We start from the raw sequence: 23,485 nt of genomic DNA, 5'->3' as shown, positions 1-23,485 counted from the left end.
TATACATGCAAGTGTCGTGGCAACAAGATTACTCTGTGACTGCATGTTTACAGCTTTCAGGTTCACGTAATCAGAGATTACCAATTTGCAAATTGAACAGCCCACATAAGTGGTTGCAAAAATCATCACCCCCATCGGGTGTAAAAAATCTACGCCCCTGCTTGGGGTAACTCTCACTTTTCGTACAATATATTACTTAATTACGTGATTTCAGTTACTTGTTTATGGTACGAATATTGTTGCTTAATATGATTATACATGTTTTTAGTTAGCTATGAGATTTGTTAATAAACGTAAATCCATGTGTTCTGTTCTGTGTTACTTGATGTGAATTTACGTGTATTCAGCTATTTATGTTATCTTTTACTTAAAGCGAGTCTTCGTGTTTTCAGTAGTCGGTTATGGTATAAGGTTTGTTACTTATTCCAAGTCGACATGTTTTTAAGTTACCTGGTTATAGTATTTGTTTTATTGTTTAATATGAGTCTGCGAGTTTTAAGGTAGCTGGTTATAGAATATGTTTTACTTCTAAGTGTAAGTGTATATGTTTTCAATTAGCTGTTTATGTACTGTTTTACTTAATATTTCCAGTTAGCTGTTTATTCTATGAAGTTAGTTAATTAACGTGAATAAATGTGTTTTCAGTTAGTTTTGTGATATGCGTTAATTAGTGTCGACGTATATTTGGTTAGGTGGATTTAGAACGTGATGTGTTGCTTAATTGTTTTAAACTAACATCAAGTTTTTACTAATTATGAGTTACATGTTTTCAGCTACCTGTTTATGTTATGTGTTCCTTAATGTGAGCCTAAATGTTTTAATTTAGATGTGTGTGGTGTAAAGTTTGTTTTTTATTATGTTTCAACATGTTTTCAGTTAGATAATTATGTTTAGAGTTTTGTCACTTATTTACGGTCGTATTAGCTGCTTTTAATATGTTTTATTATTTATTGTGAGACTGGATGTTTTCAATTAACTGTTTACGTTATGCTTTACTTAATGAATTTTTAGTCTGCTGCTTGTGTTATGTTTTTATCGCTAAACATGTATGTATATGATGTTTTCCGCTAGGTGGTTAAGGTATAAGTTTGTTACTCACGGTCAGTCTTGGTGTTTAACTTTAGTTGACTATGACGTAAGTTTCGTTACTCATTATGAATTCATGTGTGTTCAGTTAGTCAGTTATGTCATAACTTTATTACATAAAAGTTTTGATTAGCTGGTTATTATATGACCCTTGTTATATAATACAAGTTAGAAATCTTTGACATAAGTTTTATTAGTTAATATGAATCTACGTTTTTTTCACTTAGCAATATTTCATTTTAAATTATTTTTATTACCGACGGTCCTTTCTTTTGTGCCCTAATAATATTAGAGCAGAAGACGCTCTGACCTACTCAGTTAAAGATTTTCCCCTTGACATATGTTGCACATAGGATTTTTGATGTCCTAATTTCCTTCTAATCTGTTTCCCAGTGCCCCGTTTTCTTTAAAACACGAACAGTTTTTGATTTCTATACCATGATTTCACCAACAATATTCAAATTTCTCTAAAGCTGGAGGTCAATCAAGAGTTTTTGTTCCAGTCAGTTCATACTTAGTATCGTGTTTTTTAATGATCCAGAAAGTACTTCTCGAAAATTAGTGTACTTTCGAAGGTATGTTGCGAAATAAACCTTTTTAATGTGAAACAATAATTCAGTTGTCTTACGCTCATGAACATGGAAATATAGACATTAAGATGAACAACTCATCTAATTCAGTTCAACTTTCACTCTGGCCATGTAGTGTCAAATGTTATTACATGGAATTAATAAATACTTCAGTCTAACAGGTCTCGAAAAAACCACAAAACATCTTTATTCTTTCTTCATTATTTTTCCTTTAAGTTGGGAATACATTTTTATTTTAGAGCTTTAATATGTAATTGTACATAAAAAATAGAAAAAAAAATCACGGTATTGTACTTTAAATCAGCACAATAAAAACGTTAAATAACGACAAAACTGCTAAGCTTGCAGCAGGAGTTGAAGACATATCAAAAATCTTAAAATATTATTACCGACCTCAATTTAAAAAGTGAACTTCACACAGTTTCTTATTACTCTCAAATAAAGTACCTTACTGGGCTAGACTTTAAATCCTAAGAGCTGACTTCTAAACTGATATGAAGGAGAATTTTTGCAGCACCACAAGATTTAGTAAGACTATATTTTTCTTCGAAATATTCACTGTTCCGTTTTTCAAACTTCAGTCACGGATCAAGAGTTTTGAATAACAACTTTAAGTTACAAAACAGCAGATCTTAAACGTGATTCACCGCTAAGGATATATACTGCGAAAAGAAATTTAAATACAAAATCAATATTTCACCAACTTCATCTTTTAAAAAATACGTTCTATTCCACAATAATATGCCAAATGTTCCATTACACAAACCGCTTAAAAAGATAATACTCCCACACTGTTTTCACTCAATGCGTTATTAGTTCATAATAAGAAAAACAAGCATGTATTAACGTGTAAAGATACAAGTACTATTCATTATTATCTTGTGTAGAAAATATTCGTATAATAACACACCTGCTTCCTCTTAAATTATCCGTTCAAAACCAAAATATTCATGTTACGAACAAGCAAATACCCAAAAAAATGTACATAATGTTCAGTAATACCAGCTCTAAAAGTAGAACATTCAATGATACACTCTGCAACACAAGAATACTCCATAATATCACTTCAAATAGCAGTATGTTCGGTTATACTAACTCAAGAGTGTGGAAAGTTAAATAATACCAACACTAATAGAATAATCACTCGTAGTGTTATCTAGTAGAACGTTCAGTAACAAGGAAAGTTACAATAAAACCAAAACTAATAACAGAGCGTTCAGAAATATTATATTTAATAGTGTAACATTTAAAAATTTTAAGTGCATAAGTAAAACGCTCAATAATGCTAAATCTAACACTAGAACTACAATATCATTTTGTTTTATTTTGCGACTAGTCAGTCCTATATATATATGAGCTTGTACATAATGAAGGATCGATTATTATTAGGGAAAACATCCTGAAACTAAAATAAATTTCTCAGCTTGAAAAACTTCTCTGTCTTATTTAAATTTTGTGAGTGATTTCTCCCTATTACAGAAACTAGCTTCTTTTTACTAATTTGTCACGTCTTGTATATCGCATTACTAGCTATTGAAGCATCTGAGGGTCGTGGGTTCTAATTCCGGTCATACCAAACATGCTCGCCCTTTCAGCCGTGGGAACGTTATAATGTACGGTCATTCCCACTGTTGGTTAGCAAAAGAGTAGCCCAAGAGTTGGCGGTGGGTGGTGATGACTAGCTGCCTTCTCTTTGGTCTTACACTGCTAAATTATGGACGGCTGTCTCATATAGCCTTCGTGTAGCTTTACGAGAAAGTCAAAACAAAACAACCCAATGAAGTAGATGACGTCACCAATAATACAAAAGCTTACTACAACGACTACATTGTAAACACAGCGCACGACTCTTACCGAGTTACCTGAGAAAACCCGTCATAACTATTACTTTTAAAATAAATAACTGTTAACACTTTTGTTATGAAAACTAAATAATAACTGTTAAACTAAACAGTCTTGTATATCCAGCAATAAGACCCTCATCAAGAAACTATTTGCAGTTTTATTTACCATATACAAAGACTGTTCTCAATCTATACATGAAGTCTCCTCTTATGATCTGCACCATCAAAGCCTCAACAAGGGTATCCCTCATCCTTCTTTCTTTCTTTTTTTTCAAGAGATAATAAACTGAGAGATCTTAGCTTATTCATTCCTTCTATTTCTGATGCAATATAGTAGCCTTCTTCCGAACATATTCCAATGAGACAATATTCTTTCGTAGCTAAGGAAATCAAAATTGTACACAATACTCCAAGTGAGACTTATATCAGCTGATTGTTTGTCCAGCTAATTAATTGATACAAGCCATTGTATAGTACATCAGCATCCTCAACATATCTGAGTTTCATGTCATCAGCAAATTTTATTAATATTATAATTCAATATCTTTGATTTGAATAGTAAAAAGCCAACGCTATGACTCCTGGGATACAAACTAATGTAACCGGTCACCATTAACAACTTTGCCTTTTCTTATCCAGCCATTTTACAATCCAGTTTACTAGCCCTCTTCAGCCCCTACAACATTTATTTCATTGGCTAACTGAAATGTAGAACTTTATCAACTGTTTTCGTTTTTTTTTCTAATCTAAATATGCCCACTTCATACCCTACTAACAAAAGTGCTCTACTGTGTAGAAACATTACTTACAAAATGTTAACTTAATTTGTATTTTAAGAAGAGTTTATTTGCAATACGAAAATAAACACAAAATATCTGTAAATTATCACACTCAGGAAGAAAATCTTAATTACATAGCACATATAACATCGAAAAATTCACCAAATGCCAATTAAACGTTCAACAAATGCGAAATCTAATAGGGAAATTTAATTTGATGTCAAAAACAAGATGGAATCCTCAATAGCCGCGGCTATAATTAGATCTCAAGTTGGTCAAGAGATGTAGCTATGAGCTAAAAGTTTATGCTCGAAAAAATCTCAGAGCTATTCTATGAGCCGCTATGTTACGGCTAATAAAACAATTAGGTTTCAGTCAACTGGTTCTAGTGGTAGGCGGGTTATTCGATAAAACGTGGTGCAAATTCTTGTACATTTAATGCTATGAAAATATTGCACTTTTTCGGCTACATGTTTTACACCTACTCAGTTTTACGAACTAACGATAAACATAACATCACAACTTACCCCAATGGGATAGCGGGTAAGTCTATGAGCTTACGACATTAAAATTCAGGGTTCTATTCCCTGGAGACTGCATACAACAAACTATGGCTTTGTTATAAAACAAAAACACAAAAATAACCCTAAATAATCACTTCCAATTTTTTCACATCTACGAAATTCGTATCTCTGTATCTTTAGTGTAATGTGGACACATACTCACGAAGTTGATATAACAGACACATCGACTGAGAAACTCAATAAGTCAATAATAAATCAACCAATAAAACATACTCACTAATCAAAGAACGAATCTCTTTTAGCCTCGTCTTACTCATGTGTTATATCGTTCAACTCCTGTCGTCAGCTTTCAAGAAAATTCAAATAATTGAGTGATACGCTTATCACTCGTTAAACAACGGAAATAAATCTAACTTTGATCAAAAACAAAGGTATAGAGAAACATCGCTAAATATAACAACTGACTTTTAATTATAATATACCAAATTTAACAATATTCTCTGAATATTGAATCTAACAAAGAAACTTTTTATAAACACCAAATCTAACTTTCTCTGAAAGTAACATCTACTAAAGGATACTGGTAACTTTACAGTAACATTTGCCATGTTTCTGTTCTTCCATAATTATGGCTATTCATACATATTTTATTCTAAAAATATAAGTTTATTAATTCGTATCGACACAAATAAGAAAGCGATAGTTATTTTTAATAAGAAGGCTTTTAATTATTAGATCATTGAGAAGAGCCTCAATCGCCTATAATATATGAGAAAACTAGTAATTGACTTTGAAAAAAATAACAACTTCCACATGGACGGATGTCACTGGTAAATGTTTGGAATCTTTTAATGGAAATTTCCCATTAATACATAGTAAGAGGTTTAACAGAGTTGAAGGTCCCTTGCCATGTCAAACCAACTCGATGTAGTGCAAACCAGTGCTAGGACAGTGGGACACCGGATGGAGATAAGCCAAAAGGCTTAACGTAATTTCCCCGGGTCTCCCCCTAGGTTTCAAGTAACAGTGTTACTCTTTAGTCATTAATTAACGTATTTAATTGATGCTTTAGAAGGAAATCGAGATCATATTAATGAATATGTTCACATCAAAAATCATAATATATGTTGTAATTCATTTTTATATGGGTTCCCTGAATGCATGGCTGTGAGAAATAATAGGCTTCGTGTAACCCATTGCTGAAGGAAAAATATAAACACTTTTATCTTGAAAGTTAAAAGTGTGTCCTAAGTGACATAATGCCATGACCACAATTGTTCAGTAATGAGAATTAAATGTTTTAATGTCAGTATGAACAACTATATACTGAAGTGTGTTTTAAATGTCGTAGCATAATTATAACAACTTTGTTTAATAAAGTGTGAATTAAATGTTATAATGTCACTATCAAGATTTTATTTCACTTCATATTCAACGATAAGAGTTAATATTATGACAAGGTGGAGTCAAGATAATGCACGTGAGATATAATTATTTCAATTATGACTTGTTATATATATAAGGACGCCCAAACTGGCTAGTTAGATTTGTGGGATCAGTTCAACGGAAACAATGAAGCTTTTTTGGAACAGATGGTTCACATTTTACGAGTTTCAGAACTAGGGCACATAAATATTGGTTTTGGCAGGATAGAAGCCATCTTTAGCAAGACAGCTTTATTTTCTAACAGGATGGTTAACCTTCAAAATTGGTTATTTTCAGATGTGGTAGGTACAGTTAATTTAAGAAAGTCTGAGAAAGGGTTTGATAAATATTTGTATGATAAAGGCTGGCTTTAAGTGTATTATTTTTATTTGATAGTTTATTATAGTGGATGGAATGTATTAGACGAATCAAAAGGTCCCTCGTTGTCATTAAAGTATGCATATGTGTTCCAAGAAGATGTAGCTTTGTTAATTGAACTTATTAACAGCTCAACTGTTAATCTTTCCTTACACTTGATAATTTTTACTTTCAAACGTACTTGGTCTAAGGACTAACCTTGTTTTCAACTGCTCTATATCTTCCATATTTGTTTAGTTTCACAGGCTTTATCTTTAATTTAAAAGTAAAAATCTTTGATTTGAGGTTGTTTGAACTACTTTATTAAAGAAGCACCATTTGTTACTAGTAGACTTAACATAAAGGAGTTTGGGAATAAGATGTTCAGTTTTGCAAAGTGCATGAAAATTGTCCTACAACATTTTTGTCCGTTTTTAAATGAACACCTTGTACGTTTCTAAAACTTTGTTGAGTATTACTATAAGCTCTGTGTAAAACAATATTGGTAAGGTTTTGCGTGCAAGAAACCTTAAAGATCAGCTAAATTTCATAAGTTGTTTTTTATTTTTGAATTTCGCGCAAAGCTACACGAGGGATATCTGCACTAGACGTCCTTAATTTAGCAGTGTAAAGCTAGAGAGAAGGCAGCTAGTCATTACCACCCACCGCCAACTCTTGGGCTACTCTTTTACCAACGAACAGTGGGATTGACTGTACACTATAATGACCCCACGACTGAAAGAGCAAGCATATTTGGTGTGACGGGAATTTGACTCGTTATCGTCAGATTACGTGTCGAGCGCCCTAATCACCTGGCCATGAAGCATTCGAGCCGTTAACTGTAGAAAAGTATGTGAGGAGACGTGGCTAGATACAGGGTAAGCTGAACAGTGTAATATGATTCAGCGATAGGGGAGAAGGGGATTGACAAGTATGAATTCCAGTATTTCTAACTTGTGTCAGTAAGGAATAACATATGCCGAAGAATATGCCGAAAAAACAGTAACATAAAACCGTGGTTATATACTAAATATAAGAACATGCTATTAAACTCACAAGTTAAAAATCATAAAAAATAAATTAAAAACCTACAATAATTGAAATACATAAAACTAAACACTAAATAAAATCACAATAAAAAGAACACAATTACAAATATCGTACAGTATCTGCCAGCTAATCTTGACAAGTTTTTATCATTTGTTTAGCCATCTTCAGGCCTCACACAATACAAGGCTTTGAATCTGAAAAGTTAGTCAAGATTTTGATCTACATCATAATGAAGGATAGAAGCTTATGTTGTGTTAAATAGTGACAACACATTTGGATTCTGATTAACAACCGGTTTTCTTAGCTTAACAACAAGATAATCTATCATTCTAAAATCGAATCAATTCTGAGAATGAAGATTGACGGGGAAACAGATAGGGGTAAGCATACATCGCATTTGTTTATGTGGTTATTAATACTACTAGTGTACATTTTAGCATTACTGTGTTATTTTATTTAACTACAGAGCCTTCTAAAGGCTGATCCACTAAATCCTAAGTTGCATCTCGGGCAAATATCCAAAAACGTTTAATGGTGATATTAATGTACCAATTTTCTATGTTATATACAGCTATGCACGTGTAGCACATGATTCTGCACAAAATGAACGGTGTTATCGTAAATTTCTCCATAGTATATACATGTGTGTGCAGTGGATGTAATAAAATATGTAAAGTAACAGTAAGAACTCGCAAGAACAAGATGTTACTGTCAAAGATGGAATCAAGCAATAAAGAAAACTCAAGTTTGGTTTGTTTTCAATTTCGCTACTAGAGGGCTCTCTGTGCTAGCCGTCCCTAATTTAGTTGTGTAAGACTAGAGGGAAGGCAGCTAGTCATCAGAACCCACCGCCAACTCTTGGGCTACTCTTTTATCAACGAATAGTGGAATTGAACGTAACATTATAACGCCCCAACGGCTGAAAGGGCGAGCATGTTTGGTGTGATGGGGATTCGAACCCACGACTCTCGGATTACGAATCCAGTGCCTTAACCACCTGACCATGCTGGGCCCTCAAGTTTCAATGCATCTCCATGAACCCTGCATTTAACACAGGAATTATTTTCGATTTGAAAGGCTAGGTGATTTCAACAACTGATTCAACAAACAGCTTGTATTCATTCAGAAATTAGAAGTTCACAGTTGATGTTGTGTATATAAAAGTTGGATAAGACTTTAAACATGAAGGTTTTCTCTGTTTTTAGAGACGCTAAATCAGTGGACATTAAGAATAATAACAGATTTTAAGATAATCAACTTTTTAATGCATCGTTTTAGTACTTCAAACTGGCGGTGACGATCTTTGCCATTTAAATCAATATTCACATTTATTTATCAAAGTGAGTATTTAATTGTACAATAAATCCTTTACAGCTCATCGTTAATCATATGACAATAATGTGTTCCGTGCTGTTCAGGCCCGGCATGGTCACGTGAATAAGGCACTCGACTCGTAATCCAAGGGTCGCAGGTTTGAATCTCCGTCACACCAAATATACTCGCCCTTTCAATTATGGGGGCGTTATAATGTTATGGGCTATTCTTTTACCAACGAATAGTGGAATTTGTTGGTAAAAGAATAGCCCAAGAGTTGGCGGTGGGTGGTGATGACTAGCTGCCGTTCCTCTTATCTTACTGCTGAATAAGGGACGGCTAGCCTATATAGCCCTCATGCAGCTTTGCGCAAAATTCAAAACAAACCAAATCAAACCGTGCCGTTCCGTAGGGAGAAAAATAAAAAGACCGCCATCAAACTAGATTTCCTACTGACGGAGCAAATTATATCGATAAATGTACGAAAATAGTAAATGGACATTGTCCTGAAATGGGTTGGAGTAAACTCAGACTACTCTGACCCTAAAGCAGTAGCCATACCAACTCATACTGCATGATCATGAAAGTGATGGAAGGAGGAAAAGGTCAAAGCGTACCTGACCCTTCAGGGTACATAAAATCACCTAACTCTCGCGAGAAAGAGCTGTTCCGTGTTTCAACATGCCCCTTTACAATTAACCTTGTTTGTTGTTCCAAGATTCTCAGTGAGTGAGTATCACCAATAAGATTTGGAGTGTGTGTGGGGGGATGCTGTAATAGAGTTCTTAATATCGGAACTGGCCAATTACGTTGCGATACAAACAAAACAACTTCCACTCTTTAAGCTGCAGGTACGTTATAAGAGTGGCAGACAGTCTTAGGCCGTATGATGGATGATAGAGCGCTGCTGGTTGTCTGTCCTCTCTGTGGTAAGAACTGAAAAAAGCGGCTAATATCTTAGTAACTTTACCATGTATACAAATACAATACTTCCTGCTTCTCTTTTGCAAAATGCTTAATAAAGGTTTACGGTTTACTAAATTCTCGTGTTTTTATGGTTTAAGATCAACACTTGAAATTGAAATGGATCTAAAAAAACTTGGTCCTCTATGGTCTGCCAAACCCTGCAGGGTATGTTTATCCGATGGAGTCTGAACCACGGTCTGATTTGCTGTCTATCTGGTATAACCACTTCAGAAGAAAATCTGCCATGATGTGGCGAAACCTGAACACGTCAAGATTTTATGAGGTACTTATAGAATATCCAGACTGTTAGCATTTAGTACTCAAGAATAGCACGTCTGCTCAAAATGCTCGTGCGTTTGGCTAATAAGTTATTTTTGTTGGTTGAATTCAATAAATCATAATATGTGAAGTCTGATACCTTCTAAAAAAATTGAATATAGAATAGAACAAGTTACCAGTGACTTCTTGGATAGCTAGTAAATGTACTTTGTTCAGCCAAACATTTGAACTGACAAGGAATCTGTTGTCATTGACATTAAACTGATATTGTGGAATAATAGAAGAAGACACTTCTATAAAGGAAGTTGGAACCTCTTTCTTAACTGTAAACTAACCTGTCGTTAAAAGCATAAATGTCCATGTTCCATATTAACTCTGGAATGAAGTAGATTCTCTTATAATATTAAAGCATCCAAGCAGTAATAGAAAAGACGAGCACATATAATGACCACTATAACTCACCTGCGTTAAAATAGCAGGATTAAGGTAGAGTTTGGATAATGAACTAAGCTGGGCTTTGGAGCTAAGTACAGCTTGGAGCTTCAACTAGACACAGAAACTTGCTAAAACCAACCACTCCCACCTAAGTTACCACTTCAGCCAATAATTTTTGTGAATGAAGAGTGCAAAGAAAAAAAATGAAGTTCACACAATATCATATTTATTAAAGTTACCACTCAGTCAGTAACTGTTGTGAAAGAAGGGTGACACAGCAAAAAAAAGGAAGTTCATATAATGTCATATTCATTAAGTATAAGGTATAATAAAAACCAGTTACATTAGCGGCAAATGTGTCACCCATGACGTCACAGCAAGAACACACTATAGCGTTATACATTCAAATAGTTTTTATAACGAGTCATTATAACTGGTAATTCTACACCGCATCTTACTGCAACAACTCTTAACATCCTTTCAAAAATTAGATTCCCCTCCCTGTTCTATTAGAGAATTTGGGAGAATTACGTGTACACTGAGGTCACGTGATATCAGTGAGTAGGTTTGCCAATATTGTACCAAGCTGTTTCGTATATATACGTTTTAAACGAAAATATTAGGTTTTTGCCAGTTTTACAGTGCGCTAATTGGTGTGATTAACGAAAGTGCAAGAAAAAAGTATTCTTCTCTCATGTTTTGTATTAAATAAAATTAGGGCGTTTTTCTTTTGAAATAACCCAAATCAGAAGAAATAGAATTTATACACATGGACCTAGTTGAAACTGTAATTGTTTTTAATTTTTTAAAAATGTGAATATTAAAAAAATATAAATTTTTTACCTCTTAATCATGATACCCAGATTCGAATCGTTAAAATCTAAAATAAATAAAACTGTACTAAAATTCGCCAAGGACAAGCGTTTAACTTTTCCCGTGTGCATTTTTTTGGAATGAATAATTATAATAGTAATTAGGCTTAAAGTCAAACATAGCTATATCAACGCTTAGTACAGAAAACAGTAACAAATGTAAAACGTATGGTTATATTCACCGACTTATTGCATTTCCATTGAACAAGCTCCTTCTCTGTACATACACACATAGCTTAGATTTATCATCACTTTTCTAATGACGTTCCTTCATAGTCAATAGTTGTCACATAGTCAGCGTGGCGTTCAGTTTAAATGTAAATGGCTCTTGGAAATTGTTTTAGTTTTTGGTTTGGTTTATTATGAATTTCGCGTAAAGCTACTCAAGGGCTATTTTCGCTAACCATCCCTAATTTATCAGTGTAAGACTAAAGGAAAACAGCAAGTCATCACCACCCACTGCCAACTTTTGAGCTACTCTTTTACCAACGAATAGTGGGATTGACGGTGACATTATAATGCCCCCACGGCTGAAAGGGCGAGCATGTTTGATGTGGCGGGGATTCGATCCGGGGACCCTCGGATTACAAGTGGAGTGCGTTAACCACCTGGCCATGCCGGGGCCTGTTTTAGTTCATTACATACCCTGACACCCATTGGTGACTGGGGAGTTCATTGCGTACCCTGACACCTATCAATCCTCAATGACAGGAATTTAGAAAACATGTAACCAGTAAACCGTAACTTTTAAATATTATCTGAAAATATGCTTAGCACTTTTTGGTAACACATAGATACATATCTAACCTGTTTTTTTAAAGTTTCAATAATTATACTTAAAAAAAATCAAGCAAACACTAATGTATGTTTGCTTATGGAAGATTAAAGACAAGTAAAATATACAAGGGTTGAAGTTAGATAAAAAAAAAAGAAAGATGTGGTTTGTTTGAAGGTAAGCACAAATCTGCACAATGGGCTGTCTGTGATCTATCTATATCGGATATCGAAACCCGGTGTCTGGTGATGTCAGTCTACAGAGATGCCGCTGTGCCATTGGGGGGCTGAAAGAAAAAAAACAAAACTTTCATGTTTGCAACATTTATTTATATTACTGTTTTACTATAAGGTAACTAACAGGTAAAGAAAAATTTAATAACAAGTAATAACTTGGTTTGGTTGTTATTAAGCGCAAAGCTACAAACTATTTTATCTGAACTATGTCTGCTATGGATATCGAAACCCGATTTTTAGCGTCATGAGCATGCAGACTTACCGCTGAGCTACTAGGGGGACAAGTTGTAACAGTAACCACAATATTTTCCAAAGTTAAAAATTAACTTTCTAGATTCAAGTTAGATCAGGAATATTCTTTATCAAAAACATCTAAATCAAGAAGTTTAGGTTTGGCTCTTGGACTTTTTATTTGAAAATGGATTTTGTTTGTTTTTTTCCCATTGAGAAACTTGATTAAAAGAGTTGATTCAGTTTGAGTTTTTAAGTATTTGAAAATCGAAATGTGTATACTTTGTATATAGTCTGTAAGCACGATCTTGAAATTGAGGTTCTGTGCACACTTCGTGTTATCTTCGGTTGCCTTATGTTTTATTAAATTTCAGACCTACCTTCTGAAATCAGTGTACCTCACCCGAAAACTGAATTTACTGTTGAGCCTATGCGATCTCCGAGAGACGTTTGTCCTATATGTTAAATTTCTTTCTATTTATGTCAAAAATGATGCTACACATAGAAATTTCGAACCACAAAGTACAGAATGGTAAGACCCATGCAGATAAATAGTACCTATATCGATATATATATATATATATATATATATATTTCCTGCTGGAAAAGGAAATATTTTAAAATTATTGGTTGGAATCTGTTACGATTTAGCCAATGTTGAATTTTAAATATCTATACAGTTTTAGAAGTGAGATATGACATACCTTAAAAACACCCACTTATGTTTATATTGCACACTAGCAGAAAATTGTTGAATGTCCATAGTTTTATGCAGATACTGACCAAAACAGTAGCTACCCCTAATTATAAAAGTTACAGGTGTCAAAGCCTTATTTTTTCTAAATGTTAATGTTATTAACTTTATAACTTCACATGTAATAAATAATAGCACTATGATACTTTTCACATTTTTATAAACAGCACAACATTTGAATGCTAAACGCATTTGGCGTATGCCAACGACACTGCTATTGTGGTTATGCTTGTTTATTGTGCAAGCAGTATACTTGATGTGATGGACATATGGCTCAGAACATTAGCAGACCAGTAAAAACTGATCCATGAAAATCAAAGTTACTGGGCCAACAGGACTATGCTCTTCCCACCTCTTTGTATGCATCCGCAAGGAAGGATGACACTAGCTTTGTGACACTGAAGCACCGCAAAAGGAAGTGGACTTACAGTCTATTAGTACAGTATAGAGAATCCGCGGAGTATGAGGTAAAAAATAATCTCATATCTACTCCCAGAATCCTTCGCATGGTGGAGAAAGATTTTCTTTCTTGGCAGCATCACACACGTACCTCTTCAGGAGTAGAAAGTTGAACGATTTAATATGTCTCCCACCGAAAGCAAACTCTTTTCAGCAATATTTAATGTGCACTCTTTATTCAACACTTATCCAAAAATGAGCTGACAGAGCAAAGATGGATCTACCTTCTATCTTACATTTGGATGTTCGAAACCAATCTAGGTGACACAACAACGATTTTCAGAAGTTCCAAAAGACACTTACTCACTGAAAATGTGTTGGAAAAAGATAATTAAGCAACTGTGCATGCAAGAATTCTAAGGTATTTTGTTGCATGGCATGTAAATACGAGAGTAAAGAGGAAATGTCCACTACTCCCGCATATACTCACTGAAAACGTGGTATCAAACATGAACGTCTCAAATGGCAATAAAATCGATGATGGCCCCAGTTAAGGCATACAGTTAAAATTGATTTAAATGTCACGTTAACTGTATACTAATATGTAACAATGAATTGAACAATGTCAGCAAAAGCACCTCCAAAGAGCAATTGTTGTAGAAGTGAATAACATTTTGGAAACCTAAAATTGTTGTCATTCTGAAATGCCGCCTTCATGATTGACAACAGAAGCTGATCATGTGATTTTCAAAGGTTTATGAAAATACTAATATCGTAATTGGTTTTATCGAAGAAAAATGTACGGGTTGATAGTGGAGACAATGATAATGCTTTAGAACATGATATATGCTTTTCACTTCCTGTGTAATAAAAGTGTGTTTGTGTGTGTTTTCTTACAGCAAAGCCACATCGGGCTATCTGCTGAGTCCATCGGCGTAATAAAAGAAACGAAGGACAATATGATTAGCAGAGAAACGAGAATATGCAAAAAATAATGGGTTAAAGTAGTTAGGACAATCTATTATGAGTATTATCTACAAGAGTTGTGTTAAATGTATGCATATAATGTTATGTTTGTGTCCGCATGAATATATATATATTTGAGCACACCTGAGAAATGGTAAAATGTAATGAAAACGAATTCTCGAAAAGAAATTAAAACAAAGACAACTGATGGTAATATCTGAGCAAGGGAATACACAGAATCACTTATTCATTGTTTAGTATAACTAAGAAAGAGTTGATTTAAAGCATACCGAAGATTTGACACACATTCTCCGTTTAATATAAGACAGAAATGTTTCTGTTGACTTAATTCTCTTAATTGTTGTTAGGATTTCTACAGCTTATCAAAAGGTTTGATATCTATTCTTCGTTTAATATAAGACGGAAATGTTGATGTTAATAGCTATCTCCTAATTTTTGTCAAGTTTTTTAAAAAAATCATCTAAGGTTTAACCATGTAGTTTTTCTTTAATGTTAAAAGAAAATGTTGTGCTGTTAACAGCTTTCTCCTGGTTGCTGTCAGCATTTATGCGTCTCATTGGAGTTAACCACCTCTCTTTGTTTAGTCTCAGACGGAAACGTTGATGTTATCAGCTTTATCCTGATTGTTGTCAAGGTTTCTACAGCTCATCGCAGGTTTAAAGTTATATTATTTGTTTAATATATAAGACAGGAATGTTGCCATTAACAAGTTTCTCCTAACTGTTGCCAGGGTTTATACAGCTCATCGAAGATTTAACCATATGTTCAATGAAACCATCCATCATATGCATGGGAGTTCATAACTACTACACTCACCTCGGTTGGTAGTCAGACACAACTCAGACTTAGCTAATTTGATCTAGTTTCTAGCCCGTAATGACCTTTTTGTACCCATTTGGACTTCATCTGGTACAAAATCTGTGCACACTGATTCTGCTACCAATCTTGCTACCAGCATGCTGTAAAAACACAGCTAGAACAGGGATGATCTTACATATCCCCTAGGCGTCTTCTCGGGGGTTTCTTCTGTTTCATTTATCTTTGTCAGATGCAAGATTCACTTATTTCAATTTGCTAATTTGTGTCTCTACCAGTTGCTGACGAGACCATCCACAGGGTCTACAACACCAGCATGTTTGAGTATGCCTACCTATTAGACGTCACAGATTAGTCTGTAAGATACAAAAAGCTTTTCATTTTTGAGCCTTGAACTGAGCCCTAAATCCCAACACAGCTCACTGATAACTCTGGTTGTCTACTAAGCGCTCAATAAGGTTGAATGCTAAACAATCCAGACACAAATCATGCTGATTAGCAACCATTTTGATTTTTCATGGAGACTTTCATTGTCAGTTTAATGTTGCTTTAACAGTTCCTTTTCGTAGAAACTCGTTTTAAATGTTTGTTCCCTTCTTAGGAAATGAATTATAGAGGTTTTGCTGAACTCTGTTGTGTGGTCGCTGATCAGTACCCAATCTTAAGTCTGATTCAGGAATGTTAATATAGTTCTTCTATTGCAAATCTGATTGAAGAAAGGATTTTTTCCTAAACATCATCCATTAATCTGATCTTATTTCAACCACAGGTTTATTTTCTCCGCCATAAGATTTGCATGTTCTAAAGAAAGAATTTTCCGTAATCAAATATCACTAATAGAAAGTAACAATAGAAAGATATCAAATCTTTTTTTGTAAGTTACTCATTTGTTTCATAGGTCGAAAAAAATGTTTTATGGATAATAAACCCAGCATAGACGAGGACGGTGCTGTGTAAATAGAATAACAGTCGTTACTGTTACATTTTCAAGTATACAGACGTTTCACTTACTTATTATATTCACTCTACTCAGACTTCACAACTGACCACCTTCTCATTTTTTTGCTTCTCCTCATATTCAGTTTTACAAGTGACCACTTCTCGCTGTACTCAGTTTTTAGAACTAACCAGCTCCTCATTATGTTTAGTTTTACAAGTGACCACTTCTCGCTGTACTCAGTTTTTAGAACTAACCAGCTCCTCATTATATTCAGTTTTACAAGTGACCACTTCTCGCTGTACTCAGTTTTTAGAACTAACCAGCTCCTCATTATATTTAGTTTTACAAGTGACCACTTCTCGCTGTACTCAGTTTTTAGAACTAACCAGCTCCTCATTATGACCACTTTAGTTTTACAAGTGACCACTTCTCGCTGTACTCAGTTTTAGAACTAACCAGCTCCTCATTATATTCAGTTTTACAAGTGACCACTTCTCGCTGTACTCAGTTTTAGAACTAACCAGCTCCTCATTATATTTAGTTTTACAAGTGACCACTTCTCGCTGTACTCAGTTTTTAGAACTAACCAGCTCCTCATTATATTCAGTTTTACAAGTGACCACTTCTCGCTGTACTCAGTTTTTAGAACTAACCAGCTCCTCATTATATTCAGTTTTACAAGTGACCACTTCTCGCTGTACTCAGTTTTTAGAACTAACCAGCTCCTCATTATATTCAGTTTTACAAGTGACCACTTCTCGCTGTACTCAGTTTTAGAACTAACCAGCTCCTCATTATATTCAGTTTTACAAGTGACCACTTCTCGCTGTACTCAGTTTTTAGAACTAACCAGCTCCTCATTATATTTAGTTTTACAAGTGACCACTTCTCGCTGTACTCAGTTTTTAGAACTAACCAGCTCCTCATTATGTTTAGTTTTACAAGTGACCACTTCTCGCTGTACTCAGTTTTTAGAACTAACCAGCTCCTCATTATATTTAGTTTTACAAGTGACCACTTCTCGCTGTACTCAGTTTTTAGAACTAACCAGCTCCTCATTATATTTAGTTTTACAAGTGACCATTTTATCTTTGTACTTATTCTTTACAGCTCACCAGCTTCTCACTGTAGTTGTCTTTACAACTGACCAGCTTCTTACGTATATGTCTGTCTAGCTGCTAGAAGAAAGTTCTTCTTCAGATAACAACGCCCAGAAAAATTGTTATGAAGGACTTTAAGTCGAGTAAAATGTCATTTTGGGTCAATATCCAACATTTCTGACTGACTTACATCAGGGATCATACTCAATTTATATTCTAGAAAAAAAAAAAAAAAGTCTATGCTTATTCTGACAAGGCCTGGCATGGCCGAGCGCGTAAGGCGTGCGACTCGTAATCCGAGGGTCGCGGGTTCGCGCCCGCGTCGCGCTAAACATGCTCGCCCTTCCAGCCGTGGGGGTGTATAATGTGACGGTCAATCCCACTATTCGTTGGTAAAAGAGTAGCCCAAGAGTTGGCGGTGGGTGGTGATGACTAGCTGCCTTCCTTCTAGTCTTACACTGCTAAATTAGGGACGGCTAGCACAGATAGCCCTCGAGTAGCTTTGTGCGAAATTCCAAAACAAACTATTCTGACAAATCTCGCGCTAGGTCGAGTTGACTATATCCTGATTAAAAGTACACTAACTACTATAAAAATACCTGCATGAATATTTCGAAAAATTCTAAATGAATGTATATGTATCAAAATATAATCATATTTGAGTTATGAAATGGTAAACTAATGACATTGCGCGGCTGCCACACTCGTTATATCGAAACCTATAGTGTAACACTTCTAAAATTTTAGTTTAAACATTGCCATTTTTGAACTTTATAAACACATTTTTAAATGTTGAAAACGTTCTATCACATCCTACACACAGTTGCTTATAGAATCTTCTTGCAAAGTTACACAAAGAGATACTCTTGTTTAACCTAATAATGGAATTTGGCTGTCGCTTTTATTGCTCACCTATTGCATCAAATTGTGGAGTGTGGTTTTTTGCGTCAACTGGTTTTGAACCAAAAATCTACGAGTTCAGAATTCAAGCACACTAAACTAACAGATTAAAGCTAGTCCCCGTCATACAGCAAAACATCTTACAGTTCTTACGTATATTTTTGCAGATTTAAAGCAATTCTTCATTAAAAGTGGTTACTCTAAATAACCTGAGTTTGATTAATTGATTTTTGTTTATTCTATTGGTTCAGGGCCCAGCATGGCCAGGTGGTTACGGCGCTCGACTCGTCATCCGAGGATCGCGGATTCGAATCTCCGTCACACCAAACATGCTCGCCCTTTCAGCAGTAGGGGCGTTATACTATGACGGTCAAACACACTATTCGTTGGTAAAAGAGTAGCCCAAGAGTTGGCGGTAGGTGGTGATGACTAGCTGCCTTCTTTCTAGTCTTACACTACTAAATTAGGAACGGCTAGCGCAGAGAACCCTCGAGTAGCTTTGCGCGAAATTCAAAACAAATCTATTGGTTTGGGTATCACGTCTAATTACTTTTGTTATAAATAACGTCATTCAATTTGAAAATATTCCGAACAGATGATTACTCATAACTTCGTCAATGTGTTTCTAGACATTATGCCAGCAATAGAGTTATCTGAACCAAGTGTGTGTGTGAAATGGAATTAAAAAAAAGTTATAATTTTATATCAAAAGAAACAATGCTGATTGAACTGTAAGGAAAAGATCACATGATAAATATTTTATGCCGTTCTTAATAAGACCAGAATTTACAAACACTATTTAAATTCATATGTGAAGCACTAGAAGGTTCAAGATAATTCAGAGTAGAGAGTTACAAATGATGGCTGGCGGTGGACACCCCTGAAACGTTGTTGCTCACATCCCCTCCTCAAACTATTACCGTTCTTTAATTTTAGCTTTAAACTCATTAGACTGGCTCCTCAGTTAAGAAAAGTTGAAGTATGGACAGGCAAAAAAGGTTTATTTTCAAGTCATTTTACCAACTAACCAATTATTGGAACCATATTGATACTCACCCCGATAATATAGAACCTTTGTTTTTAACAGCAACATTGAAAAGATCCTTATTTATTTGAAACTTTTTATGAATTAAAAAAAAGTTAACATAAGTGAAATTAATGTTTGCTTCACTACTTTACAGTGTATACTGGAATTATAATGACAATAACCAGCAAAGGAGACAAAATGAAAACCGCTTATTTATAGACTTTGAAGTAACACATAAATATCCACAAAAGAGGATTTGCCTTATTGTACGTACAAGCTTCGTTTTGAGAAACTTGTAGAAAAGAATTAGGGAATCTATGTCTAAGTAAACATCTAAAAACAAGTCTTCACAAATTTTCTAATTAGCAATTAAAGGCTAATATAGCTACACACAATAAAGTGAGAAATAGTGAGAAACTAGTCCTCACGAACTAAATAGATGTCAGCAATAAATCAATGTAATACGTTTACATACAATGGAGTGGGTGCTAGACATCTACAAAAAAAAAAAAGATCCTGGTGAACTAAGTGTTGAAAATATAGTGTTCCTGTTATCCTTTTATCCCGACTGTTTTCCGGAATGGCAGTATCTCTCTTTAAATCTTTCATCTAGTATTTAAGACCACTATCAAACAAACGTATCTGAATTTGTATTTATGCCACGAAGACCTTTCGTCGACGAGTGACACAAAAACATTTTTACACAGCCTCCTTCTCACAACAAATTCCTTGGTTCAGTAATATTGATAAGAGTTCAGAATGTTTTGATACTATACCTCTTTTCTCCCCGTAAACATGCCCAACATCATCAGGCTTCGTGATGTTCAAACTTTCCGAGCTTCTCATGGACTTTGGCTTATTGAGTAGAGATCACGATGAATTGTGTTCCGCGGTTTAAAGCAGACTGTGCCGGATTTATCTAGTTGAGAAAGTTGTTTATGATATTTAAGTCAAAGTTTGAAAAACGTCGATCTATTACGTAATTGGTGTAGTTATACCCTGAGCTCGTCTTTTTGTTTATCATGTTTACAGATTTTCATTATGAATGAAAAGGCTTTTCAAGAAACATTTTATAACCACGAGAGTAAATGAGCTTATCAACTTCTGTCAAAACATTAATTACAGTAGTAAAAGTAGATTACATACTTGTTTTATATTTCTAAAAACCTGTATAAATAAAAAATCTGATTCTTACATAATATCTAACAAGAAACCTAATTAATACCGTGATTTTCGTTATGGATTTTCATAACTTTATATTTCGTGGGTTCCAGATGAAAAAATCATTCTAGGTGTTACTTAAAGTGACTGCTTTGAAACTATTATACAAAAAGTAAGTTAAGTCTCACCAAAGAACGGGCTGGGAATGGCCAGGTGATTAAGGCACTTACCTCGTTATACGAGAGGCGCGGGTTCGAGTGCGAGTTTCCACTGTTGAATAGTCCTTTTTAGCCAGTTATAAAATCCGAACGGCTCGACATGGCCAAGCGTGTTAAGGCGTGCGACTCGTAATCTGAGGGTCGCGGGTTCGCATCCCCGTTGCGCCAAACATGCTTGCCCTTTCAGCCGTGGGTGCGTTATAATGTGACGGTCAATCCCACTATTCGTTGGTAAAAAAGTAGCCCAAAAGTTGGCGGTGGGTGGTGATGACTAGCTGCCTTCCCTTTAGTCTTACACTGCTAAATTAAGGACGGCTAGCGCAGATAGCCCTCGAGTAGCTTTGTGCGAAATTCAAATCAAATTAACAAAATAAAATCCGAATTAAAAGATTCAGAAAACATTAATATTATATTTGATTTGACAATTGTTGATTCCGTGTCTCTATCAACCGTAAAAGAACTTTTAATTAGTTAAAAATATAAGGAATAAAATAATACTAAAAAGCTTGTTTTGAAATTGTTACTTTGGGCGTTCGACTCGTAATCCGTGGGGACGTTATAATGTGACGGTCAATCCCACTATTCTTTGGTAAAAGAGTAGCCCAATAGTTGGCGGTGGGTGGTGATGACTAGCTGCCTTCCCTTTAGTCTTACACTGCTAAATTAAGGACGGCTAGCGCAGATAGCCCTCGAGTAGCTTTGCGCGAAATTCAAAAACAAACAAATTACTTTGGGCTTTTCAACCACTGAGGAAGGATTATTAAGCAGTTTATAAGCTCAGGATTCAACTAATATTATATAACTTGTTTCAACACCCATTGACTTGGGCTCTGTAACAACAGGGATGGATTGTTAAGGAGTTTGAAAGCTTAGTGATAAGTAATATTAAACAACTCATTTCAACACCTATTAATTATAGGTCTGTAGTGAACAAGAAATAAAGAAGTTCTATAACTTGCTTAATTGCACATTGCAGAGCATCACAAATTACGAACACGACTGTCCATGAAAGAGAAGACGAGCGCAATGGTGTAATCTTTCAGTTTTTGTTTTTGTGGATTTAGTTAATTTTTTTATCTCTGTTAGGAACTGGACCAGACTTCATCGTCTTGTACCAGACATCTTAAACTAGAGTTTGAAATCAAATGGTATACTCCCTTTTACCCCTCGTTACATCACCATTATCTCCGTATCCTCATAGAACTACAGTACGGTCTTATGAACTCACACTTGTCTTACCTTTGTATGGTTGTAAAATTACCGAATTGTCTTATGAGTTTACAGCAGCATCACTTCTGTAAGATGCAAGAGTTATGGTAGTATCTTATGAAGTTAGAGCAGCATTACCTTTGTATACTAGCAGAATTGTAGTGTTTTCATATAAGATAACTGTTCCATTACTCTTGTATGTTTATAGAAATATTAGGACATTGTCTTCTAAGCTTACATCAGCATTACCTTTGTATGTCGGTAAAATTACGGTATTCTTATGAGCTTCCAGCAGCATTACATGAAAATACGGATAACATTATGTTGTCGTCTTATAAGTTTATAACATCAGTACATTTGTATACTGCTAAAAATATGATATTTTGTTCGTGAGCTTTACATTAGCATTACATTTTACACTGGTGGAATTAGGGTATTTTATTATGAGCTGACTATAACATTAACTTTGTACGTTGGTAAAATCGTAGCATTGTCTTATGAACTTACAGAAGCATTACCTTTCTATATTGACTTATCTTATAAGTTTAAGTAGAACTGCCTTTAAATGCTCTTATAATTTATGTATACTATTATGAGCTTAGAACAACAATGTTTTTGTATGACTTGTGTTACTGTCATGAGAAGTTATATTACCGCTACCATTCTAAGATAGTATTGTGCTACGAACTTATAGAAGCACATAACTATGTGTAACAGAGAATTGTTGTACTGTCTTATAAGCATACACTAGCATTAACTTTCTATGCCAGTAGAATCATTGTATTATATTATGAGTTCACAGTGATATTACCTTTGTGTGCATGCTGGTAGAATTATAATATTATATTATTAACTTGTTTGTTTTTTTTTGGAATTTCGCACAAAGCTACTCGAGGGCTATCTGTGCTAGCCGTCCCTAATATAGCAGTGTAAGACTAGAGGGAAGGCAGCTAGTCATCACCACCCACCGCCAACTCTTGGGCTACTCTTTTACCAACGAATAGTGGGATTGACCGTTACATTATAACGCCCCCACGGCTGAGAGGGCGAGCATGTTTGGCGCGAACCCGCAACCCTCGGATTACGAGTCGCACGCCTTACGCGCTAGGCCATGCCATACCATATTATTAACTGATAGGTGCATTACCTTTATATGCTGATATAATAATGAGTCTTCTTTATGAGCTGACAATAGCATTACCTTTAAATGA

General features: G+C 34.9%; 1 long non-coding RNA gene across 2 annotated transcripts; it reads right to left on the bottom strand.

The window, feature by feature from the left end:
- Positions 1-1,840: 1,840 nt before the first annotated feature.
- LOC143235536 (uncharacterized) lies at positions 1,841-21,219 on the bottom strand. Of its 2 annotated transcripts, XR_013019272.1 has the most exons (4): positions 21,078-21,219; positions 20,463-20,605; positions 3,687-12,582; positions 1,841-2,338 (listed from the first exon to the last, which is right to left on the bottom strand). It is a non-coding gene; the product is annotated as an uncharacterized LOC143235536 (long non-coding RNA). The 2 variants fall into 2 exon arrangements; XR_013019271.1 differs by having other exon boundaries at positions 1,841-12,582.
- Positions 21,220-23,485: the final 2,266 nt, after the last annotated feature.

The sequence above is a fragment of the Tachypleus tridentatus genome, chromosome 12, assembly GCF_004210375.1.
Source record: "Tachypleus tridentatus isolate NWPU-2018 chromosome 12, ASM421037v1, whole genome shotgun sequence".
Classification (NCBI taxonomy): Eukaryota; Metazoa; Arthropoda; class Merostomata; order Xiphosura; family Limulidae; genus Tachypleus; species Tachypleus tridentatus.
The sequence above is the reverse complement of the archived record's forward strand: the minus strand, read 5'-3'. Positions and strand labels throughout refer to the sequence as shown.